We start from the raw sequence: 24,639 nt of genomic DNA, 5'->3' as shown, positions 1-24,639 counted from the left end.
ATCAGTCTAATATAGTATACAAGGTCAAGATACCAACAGAACTTCCCTTGAAAGTATGGAAAAATGAGTGTAATCTTTTCTTCTCAAGAGATTATCTTTCTGTGACTGGCTTATTTCACTTAGTATAATAATCTCCAGGTCCCTCCATGGTGTCTTAAAGGGTAAGATATCCTTCTTTTTTTTTTTTTACAACTGCATAGTATTCCATTGTATAAATGTACCACCAAAATATTGCATTATCTCATTTATTTATACTAATGAACAAAATAAGTCCTGAGGCGTGGACAAACTGACATTTCTCAGAGGTGGGGAAGGGAATGAGAAGAGATAAACCAAAGAATTTATATACTTATATGCACAGCCATGGACACAGACAATAGTGTGTTTAAGGCCTGGGGAGGTAAGGGCAGGGTAGAGTGGGGTCAATGGGGGACATCTGTAATATGGTCAATAATAATAAGAAATATATATATACGCATATATACACATACATACACATACACACACACACGTGTGTGTGTGTGTGTGTGTGTGTGTGTGTGTGTGTGTGTGTATCCCCTGTTAGTCTCCAATGTTGTACAAGGCTTTACATCTCCAGATAAAGGAAATAAGGCTATAATTTAAATCCTACATAGATGTCTATCTCTCCAAAATAGTGTATCTAAATTCAGAATCAGGATAGACGGTTGCAGAATAAACACAGTATTATCCTTAAAAAGAGAAAACTTAAAAAAAAAATAATTATATAATTAGAGGGGTGACTATATTATCAGAATGATCTCTGAAGCCCAGGGAAAGGTAGTCTGTAAATCTTAAAATAAATTGAAAGAAATATTTTTTAAGAAGCAGATCAGAACATTATTATCAATCTTAAAATATACAAGTTTCCTATGTCATTTTATTCCATATCATTAGGTTTCATATTGTAAGCATCTAAATCTTATCTTTTTTTTTTTTTCCATCCTCACCCGAGTACATTTTTGTTGTTGTTGTTCAGGTAGAGTGGGAGGGAGAGAGAGGAAGAGAGAGAGAGAGAGAAACAACGACATGAAAGGGACACATCGAGTGGCTGCCACCCGCACGACCAACCAGGGCCGGGGACAAACTGCAACCGAGGTACATGCCCTTAGCGGAAACCGAACCCGGGTCTCTTGGGACCGCAGGTCGATGCTCTAACCGCTGAGACAAACCGGCCAGGGCTAAATCTTATCTTTAACAAACTGTTTTGCCCTTTCTTACTTCTCAGTAGTCAGCTTTAGCATTCATTTAATGGTTTCAGAAATGTGGGTGAAAACCTTTATCTGCAAATCATTTGGCATTTAAATCAACTGCTCTTGAAGTTCATCCCAACAATTTAGATTTACCTGATGCCACTGTTTGGTACAGTGAACAGGATACCACATTTTACATCCATCAGTCCATCTTTCTTTCCTGAGCATTCTCCAGTAAGGAGAGAGGAGAGATTGTAGCCTGCTACTAAGACTGTTCTTTCCACACATTCTCTGTCTGAGACACGATGAAAAGGAAACGTATTTTGCTAGAGTGCAAAGCACAAAATTGCTCTCTTCCCAATCCTGTCTTCATGGTATATTCAGAGGCTGGGTGACTGCATCCAACCTGCCAGTCCTCTCCCTCTGGGTTCCCGCCTGAGATATGTGGTGCCCCAAGGGATTGTGTAAGCTCCTAACTCATCGCCCTTCTCCCCATTTCCACCGAAAGCACCAGTTTACGTGGATGGACTCTGGAGACCTCTCCTCCACGTGGATGATCCCCAGGGGTAAGGACAGTTAACAGTGGAGGCATTTTCTGTTGTGATTTTGAAAAGTGATCAGCCCCTAGGTTCTTTCCTGATTGCAGGCTGAGACCTTTTAGCTCAAAACTCACTGATGCCAACATTTTTATATGTACAGCTGTTTTTAAAATAGTCCAGATAAGCACATTTTAGTCATTTAAAGGCTGCCTGTTGCCCCGGCTGGGTAGCTTGGTTAGAGCATCATCCAGATATGCCAGGGTTGCAGGTTTGATTCCCAGGGCACATATAAGAATCAGCCAGTAAATGCATAGATTGATGAAATAATGGGTTGATGTTATTATCTCTCTCTCTCTAAAATAACTAGTAAAATGGAAGACATAAAAATAAATAAAGCCTTGTTTTGCATTCCCTGTGAAACTTCACCTTGACTGCTGTCACCTAGAGAGGTGACCTATTGGGAGTTACAAGCCCCAAGTCCCTGCTGCACTGCAGTTCTCGGACACCAGACTCTCTCCCATCTATTCGTTAAAATAAATGTTAATGGGAAATCACATGGAATGAATAAAGTTATAATTAATAAACTTGAGAAAATACATATAAAATGTAGATAAATTCATGGTACAAAATGTAGTCTATAAATATCAGCTATTGTTGTTAATTGCTATAAAAGGCCATATTTAGTAAGAAGCAGATACTTCTATGTACTTCCAGTTGTATCTCTAGTGGTAGATAGCTGGATAAAGTATTAAATTCCAATTTTTAGACATATTGAGCTATAAAAATAAGAATAGATTAGTTGAATAGAAATTGTTAGCTAACAGAAAAACACTAAAAAACTTAAGGGTGTATGCACAAAATCTCTCAATGATTTGAAGGAACCCATCAGGAACATGTTTTTGCTTAAAATTTGAGTAGTAATTTATAGAAAATACATTTAAGTGAAGAGTAAAAAAATCAACCATACTGTTAGTATAACATCTAGTAATAATCAGTTAGCAGTTTCATATACATATAATATACAAATGTATATTATCAAGTAGGATATGCAATTTCATAGCAATATTAATATTGATGGTCTGTCTTTCTCACTAACTGATATATCTTGAACATCTTTCATCACTCTTTAAGAGCATTATTTTTAATTTATTAATACCTACTTACGCATTCAAAGACTGCAACTCTGTGTCCATGCAATGATTTAGTTAACTAACCCCTTGAATTTTTCAGTTAGGTTACTTGCAATATCCCCTCATATATGCAGTGCTGTAACAACATCTTATGCTAAACGTTTGTACAAGCCATGCTTTCTTCAGCATGACTTCTTAAAGGGCTGAGGTATATACATGAATGAGACACACTGTGTGAACTGCAGAATTTCTTATCAGATGCCTTGTGTCAACTTCTGTATCTCTCACAGCATTGTATGAGACTGCATTTTTAAACACTCTGGCTAACAATGGGTATAAATTTTTCCTTTTTCTTTTCTTCCTTTCCATCTTAAATTCCTTTTTTCTCTTTCCCGCCCCCCCCATCTCTCTCTTTCTTACTTTCTCTCCACTCCTTTCCTGCTTTCCTTTCATTTTCTTTTGTTTTCCAAGTCAATGATGAAAAAAAAATTTGCACATTGATGTTTTCAATTTCTACTTAAATTACTAGAATTTGAATACTTTCATTCGTTATTTACATTTTTTCTTTTGTAGACTGTTTAATCAATTACTAAAAAATTTATTTTCTTAAAGGTCTTTAAAATTAAAGATGTTAACCCTTGGCCTGATGAGAATATAAAAATTTCAGTCATTTATAATAATTTGAAATTTATTAATGTCTACTTAGCCATTAAAATATTTTGGAGGTGTTTATCTATAGTTTCTTTCATTAGTTTTTGTTTGTGTTACTTTTTAAAAAAATTTTTCCTCCCTGTATTGATTTTAGAGAGAGAGGAAAAGGAGAAGGAGAGAGAGACAGAAACATCGATGAGAGAGAACATCCATTGGCTGCCTCCTGCATGTCCCTCACTGGGGATCAGGCCCACAACCTGGGCATGTGTACTGACCAGGAATTGAACTGGCATCCTCTTGGTGCATGGGTCTATGCTCAACCACTGAGCCATACTGGCCAGACTGTTTGTGTTACTTTTATTTGTCTGTATGTTCTCCCATGATTTGATTTTCCATATTTTTATTTTTATTAAAAAATATGTTTTATTGCTTTTTTAGAGAGAGAGAAAGGGAGAGAGATATAGCAACAACAATATGAAAGAGAAACATCAATCAGCTGCCTCCCGCACACCCCTCACCAGGGATGGAAACCGTAACCCAGGCATGTGCCCTGACCAGGAATTGAACTGGGACCTCTCAGTCCGTGGGACAACGCGCGATTCACTGAACCACACCAGCCAGGCTCCTTTCCCATATTTTTAACTATTACTACCAGGATATGGTAGTAATATCCTGCTGTAGCTTTCTCTCCTTTTGGTTTATCTGCCTGCCTTTGCCTGTACTTTTACCACATTTTCTAAAGTATAATGTCTTTTAAATTTTTTAGAGTTAATTATACCTTCTTATATTATCTTCATTATTCATATTCACTTATAAAATATATAATTTGAAAGTGGTAAGTCAATATCAAGAACACAAAGGTCAAATATTTATATAAGATTAAATTATGACTAGAATTTTATTACTCTATATTTATAGACACATAAGAAATTACTCTATATTTATAGACACATCCGGTCAAGATGGCGGCGTAGGTAAACGCGGGATCGCGTCCTCCCACAACCACATCAAAGTTACAACTAAACTACAGAACAACCATCATTCAAAACCGCCTGAAATCAAGCTGAATGGAAGTCCTACAACTACGGAATTAAAAAAAAAAAAAGCAGCTACATCCAGACTGCTAGGACCGGCGGCGTGGCAGCGGCGGCGAGACAGGCTGGTCCCACACCCAAGCGTGGTGGATAAAAATCAGGAGGCTCCCGCGGCTGGGAAGGTCCTTCCTGAGGACTGAGGGGTCCCTGTCCCACACCAGGTGCCCCGCTCAGGGTTCCAGTGCCAGGAAGAGAATCCCCATAACTTCTGGCTGGAAAAACCAGCAGGAACTGAGGCTCAGGGAGGCTGAGGTGGCTGGAGCCCCAGGCAGCTCCTTAAAGGGCCCGCGCACGGACTGGTCGGACTCTCTCCCTCTGAGCTTGGAGGGGAGGCAGCTCGAGGGGCATCAGAGACATACAGGGAAGAACTGAGCTGTTTGGCACTGGAGCGAGGGCTGGAGAGGGGGCTTCCTCGGGGATAAACGTGCTGTAAGAGGCCTTTGTTCCTTTGGTGAGCCCTTCCCGGGGGCGGCAGACAGAAGCCATATCTGGGACTCCAGCAACCTGGCTCACACTGGTAGCCCCGCCCTGGTGATTCCCTGAGGCCCTGCCCCGCCCCACACAACTTTCAAGCCCACCCAAGCTGTTGCCACTTGCTTAACCATAGGATTGGCCAGTCTTGGATCCTGCTTCAGGTTTTTCCTAAATTCTTTCAAACGAGCAGCATCGGGTCTCAGCGAGCCCCATACCTCTCATTAAGTAATACACAGAAACAAACACAGGGAGGCAGCCAAAATGAGGATACAAAGAAACAGGTCCCAAATGAAAGAACAGAACAAAACCCCAATAAAAGAACTAAGCGAAAGGGAGATAAGCAACCTAACAGATACTGAGTTCAAAATACTGCTTATAAGGATGCTCAATGAACTTAGTGAGAACCTCAGTGAACTTAGGGAGGGCCTCAAGAGCATACAAAAGGACCAGTTAGAAATCATGGATACACAGTTAGAATTAAAGGAGGCATTAACTGAAATAAAGAATAATTTACACAGCTTCAATAATAGAGTATGTAAATCCAAGGAGCAAACCATCGATTTGGAATATAAGGAAGCAACAAATCCCCAATCAGAACAGCAAAAAGAAAAAAGAATCCAAAAAAATGAGGATAGTGTAAGGAGCCTCTGGGACACTTCAAGCGTGCCAACATTCGCATCTTGGGGGTGCCCGAAGGAGAAGAGAGAGAACAAGAAATCGAAAACCTGTTTGAAACAATAATGGCAGAAAACTTTCCTAACTTGGTGAAGGAAACAGATATACAAGTCCAGGAAGCACAGAGAGTCCCAAACAAGATGAACCCCAAGAGGCCCACACCAAGACACATCATCATCAAAATGCAAAAGTTTCAAGACAAAGAGAGAATATTACAAACAGCAAGAGAAAGGCAGCTAGTTACCTACAAGGGAGTACCCATTAGGCTGTCAGCTGATTTCTCAAAAGAAACTTTGCAGGCCAGAAGGGAGTGGCACGAAATATTCAGAGTGATGAAAACCAAGAACCTACAACCAAAATTACTCTATCCTGCAAAGCTGTCATTTAGAATCGATGGACATATAAAAACTTTCCCAGACAAGAAAAAGTTAAAGGAGTTCATCACTACCAAACCGTTATTATATGAAATGATGAAGGGTCTTTTTGAAGAAAAAGATAAAATGTATGAACAAACAAAATGGCAATGAATACATATCTATCAACAATGGAATCTACAAACAAAATGAATAGGAAGAACAGAAACATTCTCATAGATACAGAGAACATTTTGTTGGTTGCCAGATGGGAGGGGGTTGGGGAACGGGTGAAAAAGGTGAAGGGATTAAGAAGTACAAATTCATTGCTAGACTGACAAACCTCAAAGGGAAAGGGGTTGGGGGGGTGGGAAGAAATAAACCAAAGAACTTATATGCATAACCAATGGACACAGACAATAGTGTGGGAAAAGGTGGGAGGGGGGCGGGAGTGGGGAGGAGGGGGTCAATGGGGGAAAAATGTGGAACATCTGTAATACATTTTACATCCAAAAATAAAGATTTGGAAAAAAAAAAAAAAGATCCACACCAAACCTCTAGAGATGGAGAATACAGTTTCTGAGATGAAAAATATATACTAGATGGGAAAAGAATATATTACTCACCGAACAAGGAAAGATTAGTAAGTACCCTTGGAGACACAGTAATAGAAACTATCCAAAATGAAACACAGACAGCAAAGAATGGGAAAAGGAGGGTATTAGTGAGCTGTGGGACAGCATCAAGTGGTCTATCACATGTGTAACATGGAACGGGAGTAAAAGAAGGGGGGAGAGGAGCTGAAAAAACATTTAAAGAAATAATGATTGAGATTCTTCCAGATGAAAACTATAAACTCACAAACCCAAGAAGCTCAACAAACCCCAGGCAGAAGAAATGGGAAGAGAATCTCACCAAGGCAACTTATAATCAGACTACTGCAAACTAGTCATATGTCAGAAAATCTCAAAGCATCCAGAAAAAATACTGTACCACATTACAGCAGTTCCCCTCCCCCCTTATCCACAAAGGCTATATCCCAAGAACCCCAGTGGATGCCTGAAACCACAAATATTACCGAACATTATATATGCTATTTTTTCCTATACATACATAAGCACCCCTGATAAAGTTTGATTTATAAATTGGGCCCAGTAAGAGATTAACAACAATAAGTAATAATAAAATAGAACAATCATAACAACATACTATAATAAAGGTTATGTGAACATGGAAAAAAAAAAGAAAATGTACCTAAAGATCTTTTATATTTTCAGACAATTAAACTGTTAAATATTGTGTGTATTATAAAGGACACTAAAATCTCATGTATGTTCTAAGCCTGCATAGGCATTATGAAAATAAAAGCAGAAAATTTATACTGGACATTGAAATTTGTCTATTACTAGAATATAGATTAATATGCCAGGGATGATTTGTTACTTATTTGTAGGTGGATTTTAATGATAATTTATGATGTAGTTACTAGAGCAGAAAAAATAAATGAATCGTTACACTCAGTATATGTCACAAAATGTTGTTGGCTGTAATGCAACCATTTAAATAAATGGGACTAAATTAAAGTTAGCAGCCAACCTTTTGGTGAATTAAGTCATTTATTGCCTCAACTTTCAAAAAAGGCACCATTTCTCCTAGCACAGAATCTGACAGCAAAAGGAAAGTTCTATGTTAAATATGTAGGAAAAAGCTGTCTAGAAATACAAAACAAAAACAAAAACCTTTCTTATAACAGCAAACAGATATTCCCTCTAATAGTCACCATATTTAAATAAGAAAATTCCTTAGTAGTTTATTTTAGTATTTTCCAATGTTTAAAATATTCATACTATTTAAATAAATGACTGAAATCCTTTCAAAAGTGAAGGTTTAAGAGAAATAGTAAGGCTACCACAAGAAGTAAAAGTTTTAGTGAATTTCAAAATGAATGCTCAAGTTAATTTCTTTGCAGTATATTCCAGTTTGATGACTATAAATAACAATCACCCACTGACAACAATTCATACGTAGTAAATGGTTGCTTTTGTATAGACCATAATACTTTAGTTCAGTTTGAGAAAATTATAATCACAATTATTTATAACAAGAAAGAGAAAACAAGAAAGAATAGTGACAGGTAGAGGAAATAAAAGGGAAAAAACAAAAACAACAAAAAATAACAGTGATGATTAGTTTCAAAAGATAAGAAAATAAGTGAACACAAATCTATAACAAAAATATTATGTCACAGTATATACATTCACTGCCACTCCTAGTGTTAACTGATATCACATTTCTCCCTGCACAAAAAATACATATGTTTTATCCCTTCTGAGTTATATTAGAAGATGCTGAGAGTTTCAGTTTCTGCAGTTCATTCTGGCTCTGTTCACTTACTATTTGTTTACTCTCAGTTGAATTGGTTTGAAAGGAGCTAGATTAATAGCCTTACAGACATAGCCCTGTGCCATTATGCAGTTATATTAGTTTGGTTTAGTTTTCTTTTCTTGAAATAGGCTGTTGTGTGGAAGACTTGAATATATGTTACATATAACAAAACTGTGACCTAATATGGGAATCTCACAATTTTCTAACCCAAGAGTTCATTAGATAAGAGGAAATGAATGTTTTCTTTTTCTTAATGTTTACTATTAGATATAACCAGACACTCTGCAGCAATCACAATGACCTTTCCTTAGCCCTCCAGAAAACAATTTTCCATATGTCTGAATTGATGTATTTCGTGTTGTACTAGCTCCTTTCTTCTTACTGCAGTCTGTCCTTTCTTCTCTTACTCTGTTCCAGTCTTTTTATCCTGAAACCAGTTCTAGTACTTTTACTTCTTTTAATTTCCAGAAAGTAATGTTTACTTATTAAGTCATAGCCTTCCTAGTGCTGAGTGATTTTTATTATCAGAATCATTCATCCCACATCATGTTAAGCACACTGATATGTATGCATATTCCACATGATATGTAATTTATATATAACTATACAAGAGTTTAGTAATTATATATTATAGATATTTAAGCTATCTTCCAATTAAGTTTAATTTCATAGCTTTGTTTTTGTACTTGGAGCTAACACTCTTTTCAAATATCAAACATTTTGTAGGCATTGGAAAAGTTTATAGAAATTAAGCACCGTGTCTAATAGATAAAATAACTAGAATTCCATAACTCGTGGTCCCCATCTCTCCTAAATGAAACTGTCTCTCATTTCCATTTAAATGGCTATCGTTTCAATCGATTTCACTCTATTCTGATGACCTCCTATTCACCTTGGTGAAGGTGGGATCCTCTGCTCTACATAGTATGAAAAGTCTGAACATTTGATACCTGACACTGGACGGACGAGCAGCAGTTTATTTGCCACATGTATTCACAGCCTAGGGAAGGAGGACATGGTAGACCGCACAGGGCCACACAGGGGTGCACTCGGCAAGACAGCGAGCCAGCAGGCATCATAATGACCAGAGGGTGAAGTGACCTTCGATTTCCTCAGGAGCTTGTGATTGGCTTGTTTTGAGTAATTTTGTGGTCAGAGAGTTTTAACCCATTAGATTGAGGACCTGATGGGGTGCAGCTGGTCTAGTTTATAGGGGTAACCATGTGGGTGGGAACTTTCCCTATTGGGTGGGGGCAATCTGGTGAGAGCAGGGGAACTCATGGCTAGGCCTAAGATGTCAAGGCAACACACGGGATTTTATTTATTTATTTATTTATTTATTTATTTATTTATTTATTTATTTCTGGTACGTGCCCCTAGTGGGAACCGAACCCAGGACTCTTGGATCCGCAGACCGGCCAGGGCCAACACACGGGATTTTAGACCTTAGAAAACACATCACCCTCTAGATCCTTCACTCTCCTTTCTCCCGCCAGTCCCTGGTGCCCAGAGAACTCTGGCAATAGAATAGGCCCAGATTTAGATGGTCTGCTCCAAAATTACTGTTAACTAAAGTAAAACATCATTTTTCTTCCTTAAATGATGCAAAACATGCTGTCTAAATGAGAAAACTGGTTAAGCAAGGATTATCAAAATAAAGAAATTTCATGTTTTATGTTTTAATTGGTATGCATTACAAATGGTAGGGTCACCCCTTTGTCATCTCTGAGTCTTCTTTTTTCCTGGCTTGTGCCTTTATATAATTGTATAGTTCAGCTATAGAATATTTAGTTTAATTACTATAATTTTAAAATAAATATACTCATTGCTGTTACTGATATTTCAAACACTATATCAATTTTTTAAATTCATAATACTTTTATTTTCCACAATAAAACATTGTCTGCTTAGTTTAGGTAAAAAAGGAAAAGAAATCTTTGTTAGAGACCATTCAGAGGTGCTCGTTATGATTAGTTTTGTTTTTATTCCTAGTATTTGAAAGTGCTGCTTTTTATTTTTTCTAACAAGGATTGCATATTTAGAGAAAGTGAGCTGGATAAGATCAAGAAGAGTAAATCTGATTCTTAGTGTGTATCATGAGCAATGGAATTTAGCCTCCTCTCAGAATAGCTCTGAGAGGAGGCTCAGTTCTGCTCTTGATCAAACTGAGGAGGTGATATTCAAATGTTCAGTTTCCCCTGTAGTGTGGGCACTGACGATGGGCACTATCTGATCTGATTGAATGTTATGGGAGGATCAAAACAAGGTCCTGTAGACCCCTGCAGAGCTGGGCTGTGGGGAGGTTGTGGATGTCAGGGGAGGGACCTTTGTGGCCAGGGTTCACTGTGTGCTCAGTGTTTGAGGCTCAGGCTGTTGGCTTTTTATCACTGTTACGGAAGCATCTTAATATTTTAACAACTAGTGCATAATGGTTGAACGTCTGTCAGCCCTGTGATTGGAGAATAATGAGAACCTACTCTGAATCTTGAGATTTGTACGGGAAGATATTTTCTTTCTATCTTGTAATCAGCATGGAATAAACAGTGGTTTATGCTCCTAATTTTGGGCCCCTAAATTATGTCATTTTAAGTTCTCATAACGTCCATTCTTTACGCAACATTTTTAAGTTGTTAAAGAAGCACTTTTTGACTAGTTTAACCATTCATTCCTTAGCAATTCAGTTCTCTACAAATAATAAAGCAGATAGTATGCTGGTCTGCTCTTTCACAGATCTCTTTTATTTATTGCAACAGCACAAATTTGATATTCTTAAAGTAACATGGGAGAACACAAACAACCGTATATCAAGACTAGAAGTCTGTATTTGTTTGAAATGCTTTGCCCTTTTGTGCCATGTAACTTTAGCATTAGAGTGTATTTCTCTATCCTTTTTTTATTTTGCACTTGACCATGTGATCTTCTTTGGCTAATAGAATGTGGGTGGGAGTGAGGGTATGCCAGTTCTGTTCATTGTTCTTGTACTTCTACCACGGGCATGAAAAGAATATGGCCCAGTTGCTCCTTTGCTCCAAGGAAGTTGAGAGACACAGGGAGCAGAACTGGAATCAACTTACAGCTTGCAGCCCAGCCCAGCAAACCCACAGATATATGAGGAAAAAAATGATTGGCCTTTTAAATTATAGAGTTTGGGGGCATTTTTTAAAAGCAGTATCATTGTGACATTTTTTTCTGATGCAAAATCCTACTAAAAACATCTCTAATAGAGTAACTGAAATTGTATCATGAGTGTGTGGAATTACAAACTTTAGCATTTTAAACATGCCTGGGTTGTGGGCCAGATCCCCGGTGGGGGAGTGCAGGAGGCAGCCGATAGATGGTCTCTCTCATCAATGTTTCTTTCTCGCTCTCCTTCTCCCTTCCTCTCTCTCTAAAATCAATAAAGAAAAAAGAAATTAAATGCATCAAAAATAAACCATAGCCAAATGCTCCAGAAATTAAGGGATCAGCTACTAAAAATATTCATCTTGTTAATAATATACTAGCAGAGAAATCTTTTCAACTGAATACCTAGAACTCAGAAGTAACCTCCCAGAAAACATGCAGAACATTATGAACCCTTACACAAATGACCCAGGTTATAATAAACCAGACTGAATTCTTGTAAGAAGGCATGATCTCCTTTGGTGTTTACACTATTTAAATTCATCAGAATGAAATCAGGGATCTGTCACAGTAGCTGACATAACCTGGGACTGGGTGTTTTTCACTATTCACGCAACCATTACAGCAGGAATTGACTTACCAAGAGGAACCAGGAAAACATTATTCTGGATTTTGCAGTATTTACATCTTGTTTATTTGCCCAAGATCAGTGTTAATTCTAGTAATGGAGTGACCATATTTAGTAATAACAACTCACCCTGAAAATTGCACAAATAATTGTTGAGAGTAATGTGTGTCTGGAGAAGTGTCAATGGCAACACGATTTATTTTCCCAGATGTTATTATTTTATAAAAGCATATCACGTGTGCTACCTTAAGAAATAATCCAGGTTTTGGAAAAACAGTTTCCAATGCCTTCATGATCATGAGAAGCAGGATATAAGTCAGACAAGTGCAGATGAATAAGAATTATTGTAAACACTCGAAAACTAAATTAATCACTGGAAGCAGATATTTTTTTTTTTCAAAAAAGCATATATTCTTATCAATGAAACTTGAATTTTTTAGTGATCAAAATTCATGGAGAGGAAAAGTCTGAATAACTTAAAGATGTTTTTCTACCAAAGTAAATTCTATAATACACCAAAGTGTAGTATATGGTTTTTAGTGCATACAAAGACTACACTTTCAGGGATCATTTCTGTAGTTTGTTAAGGGCATGCAATACTTCTCTACTGAAACCACATTGGTTGCAATTCATGGTCTCCCACCTCCAAAATATAACATTTATTTAAACTATGACATTAAATTAATAGAGGTGCCTGTATCCTTTTCAATATAGCAGTGATGAGTATAAAAATGCTGGTTATTTTGACCATCTGGAGACAGGTGGGTGAATCCTCACTCTATTCTAAAGGATGTTTACAGCTTCACTAAACTCTTCACCACCCAGAAAAAAACAGCTTCAGAACAACCCGTGATTTCTTCCCAAGTTAAGAAACATGCATTTAAAAATAGTGCTAAGAAAATTATTATGGGGTAAGTCTGGACAAGCTATTTTCCAATCACTGCAGATCTCAGTTATGGAGGTGTGACATAACAAATCTCCTTCCTACAGAAAGCATATGGTTCAGGTTTTACAGGATCTCTGCTTTGAGAGATTTTCCTTCTTATCCCCCCCCCCTTTTTTTTTAATCTTTCCAGTTAGATAAATTATTTACTTGATTTTTGGGGTTTTTTTGCTTCTTTTCTCCTTTTAGTTTATTCTTCTGTTTCATCTTCCATATTTGTTCTCTAGAGTTCAATAGCACATAAAAGCTTGTTTTTATTGTTGGATTTTTGTTGGTGCCTTTTTCTTGCATATTTTTGGCCCATAAAATAGTTTCCTCATTGTTTTCTGTAAATTTTGGATGTAAGTCAAGGCTAACTCTTCAAACCTTGCTGTAATATTCAAACTGTAGAATTTATTTTAGAGCTCAGATGACTAATAACACCTTGGACAATATGAATGACAGGCTTTGAGTAGCAAAATCAGCCCATTTCTTGCCCTGGGGAACAGATTTGCAAGAGGAAAGGTTATAGTGCAGCTACTGTTGTTTTCCTTCTGGCTGAAAACAAAGGCTAAAATTAGCTTTCACTGTAACAATTCAGTGTTTGAACAAGTTGGACAGAGCAATGTTCTCCTAATTGTGATCTCTGTAATTTAATGTAATTTCATAGTTCTTTGAAAAATAATCTGAAGACCCACTGGAAATCTAGGGCCTCTGTCTTTCTCCCTCCTTACCCAACCCCTTCTGTGCCTGTTTGTGTGTATATGTACAAATTAGCCTAGGGGAGTGTTATAATGTTCTATATTAATATCATGTATGTTGTTAGCTAATGTTCTGTGGATTGATAGTATTATATAGACTACTTTAAATAAATGCCCTGTGTTTTATTGGGTATAAATCAATTTATGGTATTGTCTTTTGTGACTTATTTGAACTTGTTTGACTTATAAAGAGAGAGGGCAGAAAAAAATAAGATTCAAATTTAAGTGAAAAGTAGACAAAGAGTTTTTGTGTACAGGGGTGGGCAAAGGTAGGTTTACAGTTTTGAGTATCAAAACACAGCTCATTTTTGTATCATTATTTATTTATAAATTATTGTATTGATGATAATAATGATGATGATGATGATGATTACCTTTGCCCACCCCTGTATAGTACATGGAGCACAAGAACTATTACCCCAGCCCAATTAAATGCTATTGATCAACTTAGAATCTGGAGATTTGGGCATCTTATTGGCTTTATAACTAACTGAGGGTGGTGAGCATTCCCCAGAGAGGAGAGTGAGCTGCTGGCAAGTGCGTGTATGACACGAGGGGTGGGTGATGAGTGTTAGGTGGAGGTATCTCAGTGCTTGGAGAAGCTGAGGGTTTACAGTAGCAAGAGTAGTAATACTTTAAGGAAATATCCAATACCATATTTCAGTGCTCAAACGTTGATCCAATAGCTCAATTGAATTTTATTAAACAAAAGCCCAAGCATACTAATCCCATGGTTGACAATGAACACTGTAAACAATTAGAGAGGTATGGCTTCTCCTTCCCTAGAACTAACCATTTTAAAACCTTTTTATTTTAATATAAAAGAATATCAATTTTTATATTATTAAGGGCAGAAATTATGAGATTATTATCTCTATTAGCAACACATTTATACTAAGTGTGTAAGTTACTTAAAGGTCTTTGGAATATAAAAATAAAATTAATAGCAAAAGATTGCATGCTGATTATATGTACTTTGGTAGTTAGTGTATTCTGTGTTAGCCTGCTTCAAATGTGTTTTGAGTTGTTTGAATATAAGAAATATAAGATAGCAACAAAAATTTTCTTAATTATACAAACACACATATTTTGATTAAAAATAGAAAATCTAAATATTTAGATTCATTATAGCAATGTAACTAGAAACACAGTGGTGATATATACCCCCAGTGTTTAGGACATTTATGGCTTAGAAGTTTAATGATATACTTATTTCACAAAATTAATAAGTAGTAGAAAACCAGGATTAAAATTAGGTTTCTTGCCCAGCCAGTGTAACTCAGTGGTGGAGCATCGACCCATGCACCAAGAGGTCACCAGTTCAATTCCCAGTCAGTTCACATGCCCAAGTTGTGGGCCCGATCCCCAGTTGGGAGGCGTGCAGGAGGTAGCCAATCAATGTTCTCTCTCATTGATGTTTCTCTCTCTCCCTCTCCCTTCCTCTCTCTCTAAAAAAACCAATAAAGAAAAACAAGGAAACAAAAAAATTAGGTTTCTCTTAATTCAAGCCAGTGTTTTTCCTACTCTCCTAATGGCCTTAAATCCCCCCCCACCCCCCCGCATCTTCTTTCAAAATTCTTCCCCCAATTACAATCTTATACTAAACCATAATAGAGAAAAAAGTTACAAATCAGAGCTCAGGGTTGCTGGGGAGACAATGGCGTAGAGTCAACCTCACTCACCCTGGCCCTCTCTGCATCCCCCTGAGGCACCTGCATAGAGCCCGCTTGCTGTCTTCCTGGCGTATGTTGAAAGTCACTGCACAAGCGCATACTGCCGCCCCAAAGAAGGGAACGAAAATTTACAATGTCCATATGCCTATTAATTATGCTGTGCATAATTCACACCATGTACTTCTCAATAAAACTGTATTTTCTGTGGTGCAGAGACCCTGGCATCACTTATGTCTCTCCACAACATTCCCGAAGCAGCAGAATGTCCCTGCTATCATAGGCTAATTGGACGACAGAGTATTAAAACCCTAGAGCAGTATTTAGAACCTAATAAGTAGTGGTGAGTGAATTTTATTATATTGTCAATGTCTCATAACCTTCCAAATGCAGGATTTGTTGGTAAAATGGCCTAAGTTGCCAAAGAACTGTTCTACTTGCCACACTTGGTTCCCAGTCTCCATTTTAGGATTTTCAGGCTTGTGTCTACTTAAGGAGACACTCAACCCAAGGAGGGGATGTGGAAAGGTTAGCCTTCTCTGAGATGAGGGAGTATGAAATATTTGGAAAATGTTTCCCCCACCGTCCCCAGTGTGACTCATGTAGATGTTCTCGGTTTTGAATCATGAGATCTGTACTTTCTTTTCCAAGGGGATTGAAAATAGATGTGGAATCACCCCGTGTTCCCTACCTGTCACTGTATGAAGTAGTCTTCATGAATCCTCTTTGTTCCCCTGTCCTCTTTTACTGGTGAATCATGAACAGAAGGCGCGGATCTGGGCCCGTTCGTTCTCCATTAGAGAACAGTCCCGCCCCCCAGGTTCTTGAGGGAGCGCAGATTTGCTGAGCATGCATGCCAGAGTATTGATACTGATCATCTGATATTCTCCGGCTGCTAACAGAGCTTTCACCAATGAAAGAATGTAATTAGTTCAATGTCTTGTCCTATGTGAACTGATAAGGAGAAATGTCGAGCCCTGGCCGGTTTGGCACAGCGGTTAGAGCGTCAGCCTGCAGAGACCTGGGTTCGGTTCCTGTAAGGGCAGGTACCTCGGATGCAGTTTGTCCCCGGCCCTGGTTGATTGTGTGGGTGGCAGCCACTCGATGTGTCCTTTTCATGTCGATGTTGCTCTCTCTCTTTCTCTCTCTCCTTCCCATTCTATCTGAACAAAAAATGGAAAAATGTCCTCGGGTGAGGATAAAAAAAAAGAGAGAATTGTTGAAACTTCTCAGGCTCATGCTGTGCCTGGAAATGACCTGATAAAAGGACTCCGAGTGTGCAGAGCACTCAAGGGTGGTCCCCAAATGCTGTTTCCAAAATCTCTTAACCTTAAAAGAAAAATCTCATTTTCTTAGATAATTCCTAGACAGCTGTCCTTGTGTAGGAGCCTTTGCAAAGGATCCGCACAGAGAAATGCCAGTAATTAAAAAAAAAAAAAAAGTGAAACACCTGGTTTTGGCCGAGTTTTCTCTCACCAGCGGAGGCAGGTTTAGTGCCATCTGGTCTGCAGCCTTGCTCCGCGCGTCCTTCTCCCTGCTCCACTCCCCGGTGGGCTGCGCAGGACCAGGCTGGCAGCAGCTTGCACCGGCCCAGCAGCGCCGCCGCCCTGGGATCTGGAGCGCTGCAGCCAGCGGGCGGAGGTTAGCCCTCCGACGCACGTCCATCTGCAGGCTCTCCTTTCGACCTTCCCAAATAGTATTTAAGCAGCAATTAGAATGACTCTGCTGAGCCCAGTGGCCAGCCTATTTAAAATCTTTTAAGTGTTTGAATACATTGTTGGAACAAGTTGACCTTTATTTGTACCCAGTGAAAGTAGGCCAAACAAACAATTTCGGTTTGTGACTAAAAGAGGAATTGCCATCTTAGCATTTTCCCTGGTGTCCCCGCATACCCGTCTTTAGCTGCCCATGGCGATCACAGGAGAACGGCCAATCATTCAAATACACCAGCTGTGTGTTCACTCTCTGTTCACACAACACTTTCCGTATCCTATGTGTTTAGTGGCATTTCCCAGCGATTGAATTATGGTGTCAAGTATTCTGTTTCTTGCAAATTGTGTTCTCTGCTTAAGCAATTCATAATATCCAGTTTTAAAAAAATGAAACCTCTTGTAGTGGGAGGAAAAAAACCATTCACGTTTTCTGATAGTGCAATACTGGAAGAAGCTCTGTTTAATAGCCCTTCTCTCCCCGATTTAGATTCTCTTTGTCTTTTGTTTCTGTAACCTCTATGTGCTAGCTCTTCTGGCAGCTTCCGTTTTTTGTTTTCGAACTTTTTCCTTTCACATTGATCTTCAGCAAGGACAAGTGCATTGTTGCAGATCCAGTCTACAGAACATAAGTGATTGTTTCATATTTTACACAGTTTTGGGAGGGAGATGAAGACGATAGTTTACATTTTATATCACACAGTAAAGTACTTTAAAATATCCCCAGTAGACATGGCTCTTCCCAAAGCCTTGCATCTCTACATTTTTCTGGGTCTAGTCTCGTATTTCTATGTCTTTCTTTTTATGTACATCTAAAATATATATAAATTATCTACATAATGCCTCACCTCTGTTCCTCAAATCTTGCATCACTTCACCCACTGCATTCTCAGGAAATAATGGAATTTCCATCATTGGTATCTATTCTCCTGAGAAGGCAACGTGTATTATAACTCTCTGCTTCCTTCTTATTCTTATTTTTCTTTTCTTTCTATTGTGCTGACATACCTTCTAGCAAATTCAGACAGAAACGAAGTTGTCAAAGAGAGAAAAATTGGTGCAAACTGTGACAGGATGGTCCCTGAGTTGTACCCATGCTGTCCGTGGTAAGTTCTGGCTATGTCCTCCACATTGGAATATCTTCTCCCTACAAAACATTATTTTAGAGGATTTGTAGCACATTTGCATATTATTTATGAAGCAATTTAAAAAGAAGATAAAAAACAACAATAACCTCACATTTGTTTGTAGCTTCCTTATGTTATCAATTGGTACTTCTTGCTTACACTGATTTGTTAGTGTTTTCAATGTCATGGTTTCGTATCTCAATATTCATTTATGAATTCATACTCTAAAATGTTACACTAAGAAAAGATTCTGAAGAATCTAAACATAAAATGAATAATTCAAGCTTTCAATATAGGAAAAATATCTTCAGATAGATTTTTTTTTTAAAACTTAAAGTAACAATGGGTCCAACTCCAAATGAACTGATGGCTTTTGAAGAAAATAGGAGCTACTTAGTTTATTATAAATGTAGATCACACTTCTGTTCCTGCTGACATTGGATAGAAAATAGCCAGGCATGTATAAATAAGACAGGGTAGTGTCCTCCCCTTAGGACTCTAGCACCAGGCCTTCATGTTGGCTGCCCAGACCCCACACAGCCCAGCTCACTGTGAGCTCCTTCTCTGTGCTGCTCCCTCCAGTGGGCCGTGGGCAGCCCTACTGCTCCGTTATTGCCCAGATGGTAATCACATTCTGTTATGAAAAATTAATGCTGAAATGTGACCTTTAAAATCCCCAAAGCTATAGACTTTTGTATATTAACCATAAATTGTAAACTAAATTCAAGATAATCAAAATATAAATAATTATGTTTCTTTCAGTTCATCTGTATTAATCCTCTAGTCAAACAGGGTGACTGGTACTAATCTAACTAGGCTGGATTTTGCAGGATTGGGGCTGGCAAAGGGATTTTTTTTTTTATTGGTTGGGTGGTGTTTTGAAATCTAGGTGCTAATAGTGAACACTTACTGAGTATTTATGGTGGGCAGGCACGGAGTCAAGTATTTTCTATGTGATAAGATTCTTATTCTTTACAACAAACTTATCAGTTGGGTATAATTATTATAACTGCTTTACAGATAAAAACTGAGCCACAAAGAAATAAAGCATCTTGGTCAAGGTCAAACAACAAAAAATGTGTTAGAATCAGGATTTTCACCTAGGCTGACTCCAGAATCTGTGCGTTTAATTATCTACTATGATTACAAAGCCACTCAGGGTCCAGAGTGAGCAGACTTGGAGGTCACAAATGGCAAAGATCTGCAAAAAGTGATACAAAACAGTCGTGTGCTGGAAGTTAGAGTGTGGAGCTTAATGAGAAATCCTTCTACTTTCCCTTACAGAAGATAAACATTTACCATGTTAAAAACCTAGAAATCATGACATTTTCAGTTTTCCTCACCACCCACCTCTAATTGCTTACTAATCTGTTCACTCTTCCTTAGAAGTAGGTCTTGCATCTCTAGTCCTATTCCTGCCTCAGGCATCTCTCTAATAACCTTTTTGTCTATTAAACCCTAGGAAGCCATTCCTTCAAGGAAGGAATTGAAACTGATATTTGGGAACAACGTTTTAGACTAGAACAGCCATTGTCCATAGCTGGTAGAGGATGTGGGGGTAATTATTCCACAACAAGATTTGGGTTATTCGCAATGACAGTAAATTAAAGAGTTATCTTTAGTGGCGTTTCCATGATCTGTTTACTTATCCAAGATTCCCTTCAAAGTAGAGCTTGAGAAAAAGAATAATATCTAAGTATTTTCTGTGAGACTATGTCTCCAGAGATTAATAGTGAGGTATAGAGAGAAGACAGGGAAGGGAAAGAAAAACAATGTATGATACGTTATCAAGTTGGCCAACAGTATGGACTAGTCCTTGATCCAGTGTAACTTTCTTTTCTTTTTCATTTATTTATTTTTGTTACAGACGTTTCTCCTTTTTCCTCCTGTTTCCCTCCGCACCCCCGACCCAGCATCGTTGTCTACGTCCATTGGTTATACTTTATGCATAAGTTCTTGGGTTTCTCTCTTTCTTTCTCCCAGCTCCCTCCTCTGAAGTTTGTCAGTCTGAACTTCTATGTCTCTGGGTCTATTTTGCTCATCACCTTATTTTGTTCGTTATAACTTTTTGAAGAATCTTGGGAAATCTACCTCAGAACTGTTTTCCTGGAAAAAGAAAGGGAACAGCATTTATCCAGTGGTTCCTATCTTCCATTGGTCAAGGTAGCCGCAGAGGTGTTAACTTCCACACACTGTTATGTGAATTTGGAGCAGTGTGGGCAGGTGTTCTCCAAAGCCAGTGTGAGGAAATAGCCCTGGAACAAGATGTGAGGGTAACGTGATCTGAACCTGAGGCCAACGTACTGACAATTTGCACCTTTGCAAAACTGATCCACACTTGGAACTGTTCATGCAGCAGTGGCTAGAGCAAGAAGTGGAGCAAAAGAGATTCAACGTGGTGCCCCAAAGAATCTTTTAATACCACGTAAGATTCTTACCTGTATGCAAGCCCATCAAGCTCTTTTGTTTACTTTTTTGTTTTCTGTCTCCAATATGTGAAATTAACAAAGGACTGACTGAATCTTTGCAACAGGCCATTTACTTCTCACTTCACAGTTCAAGTTGTATCTCTGGGCTCAGTGCTTGTCTTGTGGTGAGATTAAGTTTTGGTTGTGGAGAAGGTAAACACTCATTTAGTATTTGAACATAAATCATAGCTTCTGTGGGGTTCTGCATCTGGAGTTACTAATATTCAGCTAAACATAAGATGGCAACTTATTTTCCATTTTCCCTTTGGTGTGTACATATCTCCCTTAAGTAGGTAATAGAAAAGGATGCCAAGGTCAAAATAAAATATGTTATTCCTGCTCGGCTGGGTGTGGCTCATGAGTGTTGACCTATGCACCGAGAGGTCGCTGATTCCATTCCCGGTCAGGGCACATGCCCAGGTTGTGGGCCTGATCCCCAGTGGGGGGCATGCAGGAGGCTACCAATCAATATTCTCTTCATCAATGTTTCTCCCTCACTCTCCCTTTCCCTTTCTCTCTCTCTAAAGTCAATAAAGAAAAACATTTTTGTAATGTTATTTCTGACCCCTTGCATGTAATACTATTGAATAGTGCCTCAAAACTTAACCATAGTTTTTTATTTATTTTATTTATTTTATCTAAACTGAACACAATTGTTTCACAGTCTCAATTTCTCTGTCTCTTTCTCTGTCTCTCTCTCCCTCTTCCCCTTCCCCTTTGTCTCACACAAAAACATGGGGCTGTGAACAACTTCCTACAAATAAATTTGACAGCTAATTGGAATGGATTTCTTGAATGACAAAAACCACCAAGGCTCATTTAAGAAGAAATAAAAATTTATTAATTTTCCTATATCTATTAAAGTACTTGAATTAGCCCGGCTGATGTGGCTCAGTGGTTGAGCATTGAACCATGTACCAAGAGGTCACTGGTTCGATTCCCAGTCAGGGCACATGCCCAGGTTGTAGGCTTGCTCCTGGGGGGGTGGAGGGGGGCATGCAGGAGGCAGCTGATCGATGTTTCTCTCTCAAATCAATGTTTCTATCTCTCTCTCCCTTCCTTTCTCTCTAACAAATCAATAAAAACAAAATTTTTTTTTAAAATTTGATTATCAATAAATGCAGCTTAGCACTTTAAAAGAATAAAGGAGAAACATTTAAAACTTAGTATCATCCACTATATTAACAAACCATAAAGCTTCTCAGCATATGTTATAAAAAAAGGAAGGCTTGTGTCTTATGCTTACCTTCAACTTAGCCTTTTCAGTACTCTTCATTTCCTGTGAGGGGGAACGACAGCCACACTGCTTTCCTTGAGCTGGAGGACGCGGCCTGGGGAGCTGTGGCGTCCACGCGGGGCTGTACCTGCTCCCTCACCTGCTTCATGGGGCAGCCGCTGGGCTCTCAGCCGTGGCAGCACCTGCTGAATCCTCCTTCAGCTTCTCCCAGGTCCTGTGCGGGACGTGGGGTTATCTCAGGAGTTAGCAAATCAGGGAGTGCCAACTTGTAAATAAAGTTTTATCATAACAAAGCAGCTTATTGGCAATGGCTGCTTTTATACTACCAGTGCAGAGGAGTGTGACAGAGACCCTATTGCTTACACAGCCTGTCATACTTCTTATATGTCTTTTTCCAGACAAAGTTTGCTAACCTCTGGTTTAGCTCTGTGATCGGGATGCTGGCTTCTGAAGTTAGAACTTGGAGTTGGGCCCCTGATGAGCGTTCTTGATGTCTTAGGTGACCAGGGACTTGCCAGGATGTACCCTCTGCCATGCTTTCTCTTGTTTCTTAAAGATCTCTGGCAATACCCAGAGCATCACAGTATATTTCATAAAAATAGTTTCATAAATTTCTAGTTCTTACTTCTCAAACAAAATGCAGTCCAGCGGGGCTGAACTTCTGTTTTCTGTGGCTCCCAGAGCCTAACAAATATCTTAGCTATTCAAGTGATGTGGAAACCAAACCCTACCGTATACAAATAAATATGAACAATCACTATATAGAGAAGCTGTTGTGTATGCTTTAAGAGCTTGACCTTTAGCCGAGCTGGCCTCCAGTGCTCTCATGGGTAGAGATCTGTGTATGTGTATAATCTCTGCTCTACACTCCACAGCTCTCACCAATAATTGGATCCTGTTTTGGAATGCAGTCTGTTTCCTGCCAGGGCCTGTTGGTGTTCATCTAGTCACCAGCCCTTTGCACTGAAGTCTTCGGCGCGTCAGAGCTTCAGTGGCCTGTTGCAAAGTGGGGAAGGACACATTTTCCCCTTTGTGTTACGATCTGTTAGATTTGTTCCAAAGCAATAATGCTTGTTTTATATGGCTTTAGGTGCCTACGTTCTTTCAGGGTTATTTTTATTTGCATGCAGGTTGCTCTGAAAATCTCACACAAACACAGGCTTCAGGAGGACCTAGCCCACCAGTGTGACACACTTGTTCAGATAGTTCTAAATCTTAATTTGTCAGGCTGGAAATAAAAATGCTTGATAAAAACCTCTATGCCTACCACTAACCAACCAAGTAATCCTGCTCTTTGAGGTTAAAACACCCCCCCCCAAAAGCACATTTTTTAGGTGTGTTAGTTAGCATTTACATATAGCGTCATTTGTTATTGGATATTTTACCAAAAAACAACAACAACAACAACAACAAACACACCTTTTTCAAGCTCCCCCTTTTCTTTTCTCACTGGTGCCTTAGCCTTTAATGTTCTTAATCAACAATAGCCTTATCATTATTTCTTATCAGTGTTCTACAATAAACCTTTAAAAATGTATTGATTGATTTTTAGAGAGTAGAGGAAAGGAGAGAGAGAGAGAGAGAGAGAGAGAGAGAGAGAGAGAGAGAGAGAAACATTGGTTTGTTGTTGCACTGATCCCTGAATTAATGGTTGATTCTTGGCATATAGTGACAATGCTGTCACCAACTGAGATACCCAGACAGGGCAAAAGTAAATTTTTTTTTTTACATCATTTTTCTTCCTTTAATTTATCAGCCTTATTTCCTTTAAATTTCATTTCAGGAAGAGTCTCATGTTTAGCAGACAATATCCCTAGATTTATTCTCTGTCTTCATTGCTGAGGCTGCTTTCATCTCCCCAGGGGGATGTCAAGTTTCGAGCACAGTTTCCCATTTCCTCTGATGAATGGAGATCTTCAAGCACATTTGCAGAAAAGAAAGCACTGACAATATTAAGATGCTTGAGTGTATTCTTGTTGTTTTCACATCACTTGACTGGTTGTCTTAAGAGACTGTTTCCTACAATAACCAAGGGGGTACTCGTGGAGGTTTGTCACAGCTCTGCCTTTGGAGCCGTGAAGAATAAGCATTAGTTCTTGTTCTTGCCCACAGTCAGCCCAGTAAACAAGAATGGAGATTTCAGCACAATGGGAGCATAAAGGTAGAGAAAATAAATCAATTTCTTAATTTTAACTCAGTGTTTACTGTTCATCACCACATAGTTAAACTGAAAGCGGCATCGAGAATGGATGGGGACGTGTTCGGGTATGTGGCTTGCGTATTACATGCCTGTTTTCCAGGAGAAGAGGGGAAGGCGGTCGGGTGGACCTTGAGTGAGGCAAATAGAGATAGTTTATGAAAAAAGAGCATGTTTGGAATACAGAAGATCGAGTAGGACTTCTCCTGGCATTACTGTGTCCTGTGATTAAGGTCAATGGGAAACTGCAACAACCCAGTTCAGGGGGGAAAACTAATAAGCCAG

The sequence above is a fragment of the Molossus molossus genome, unplaced genomic scaffold (assembly GCF_014108415.1).
Source record: "Molossus molossus isolate mMolMol1 unplaced genomic scaffold, mMolMol1.p scaffold_m16_p_14, whole genome shotgun sequence".
Classification (NCBI taxonomy): Eukaryota; Metazoa; Chordata; class Mammalia; order Chiroptera; family Molossidae; genus Molossus; species Molossus molossus.
The sequence above is the reverse complement of the archived record's forward strand: the minus strand, read 5'-3'. Positions refer to the sequence as shown.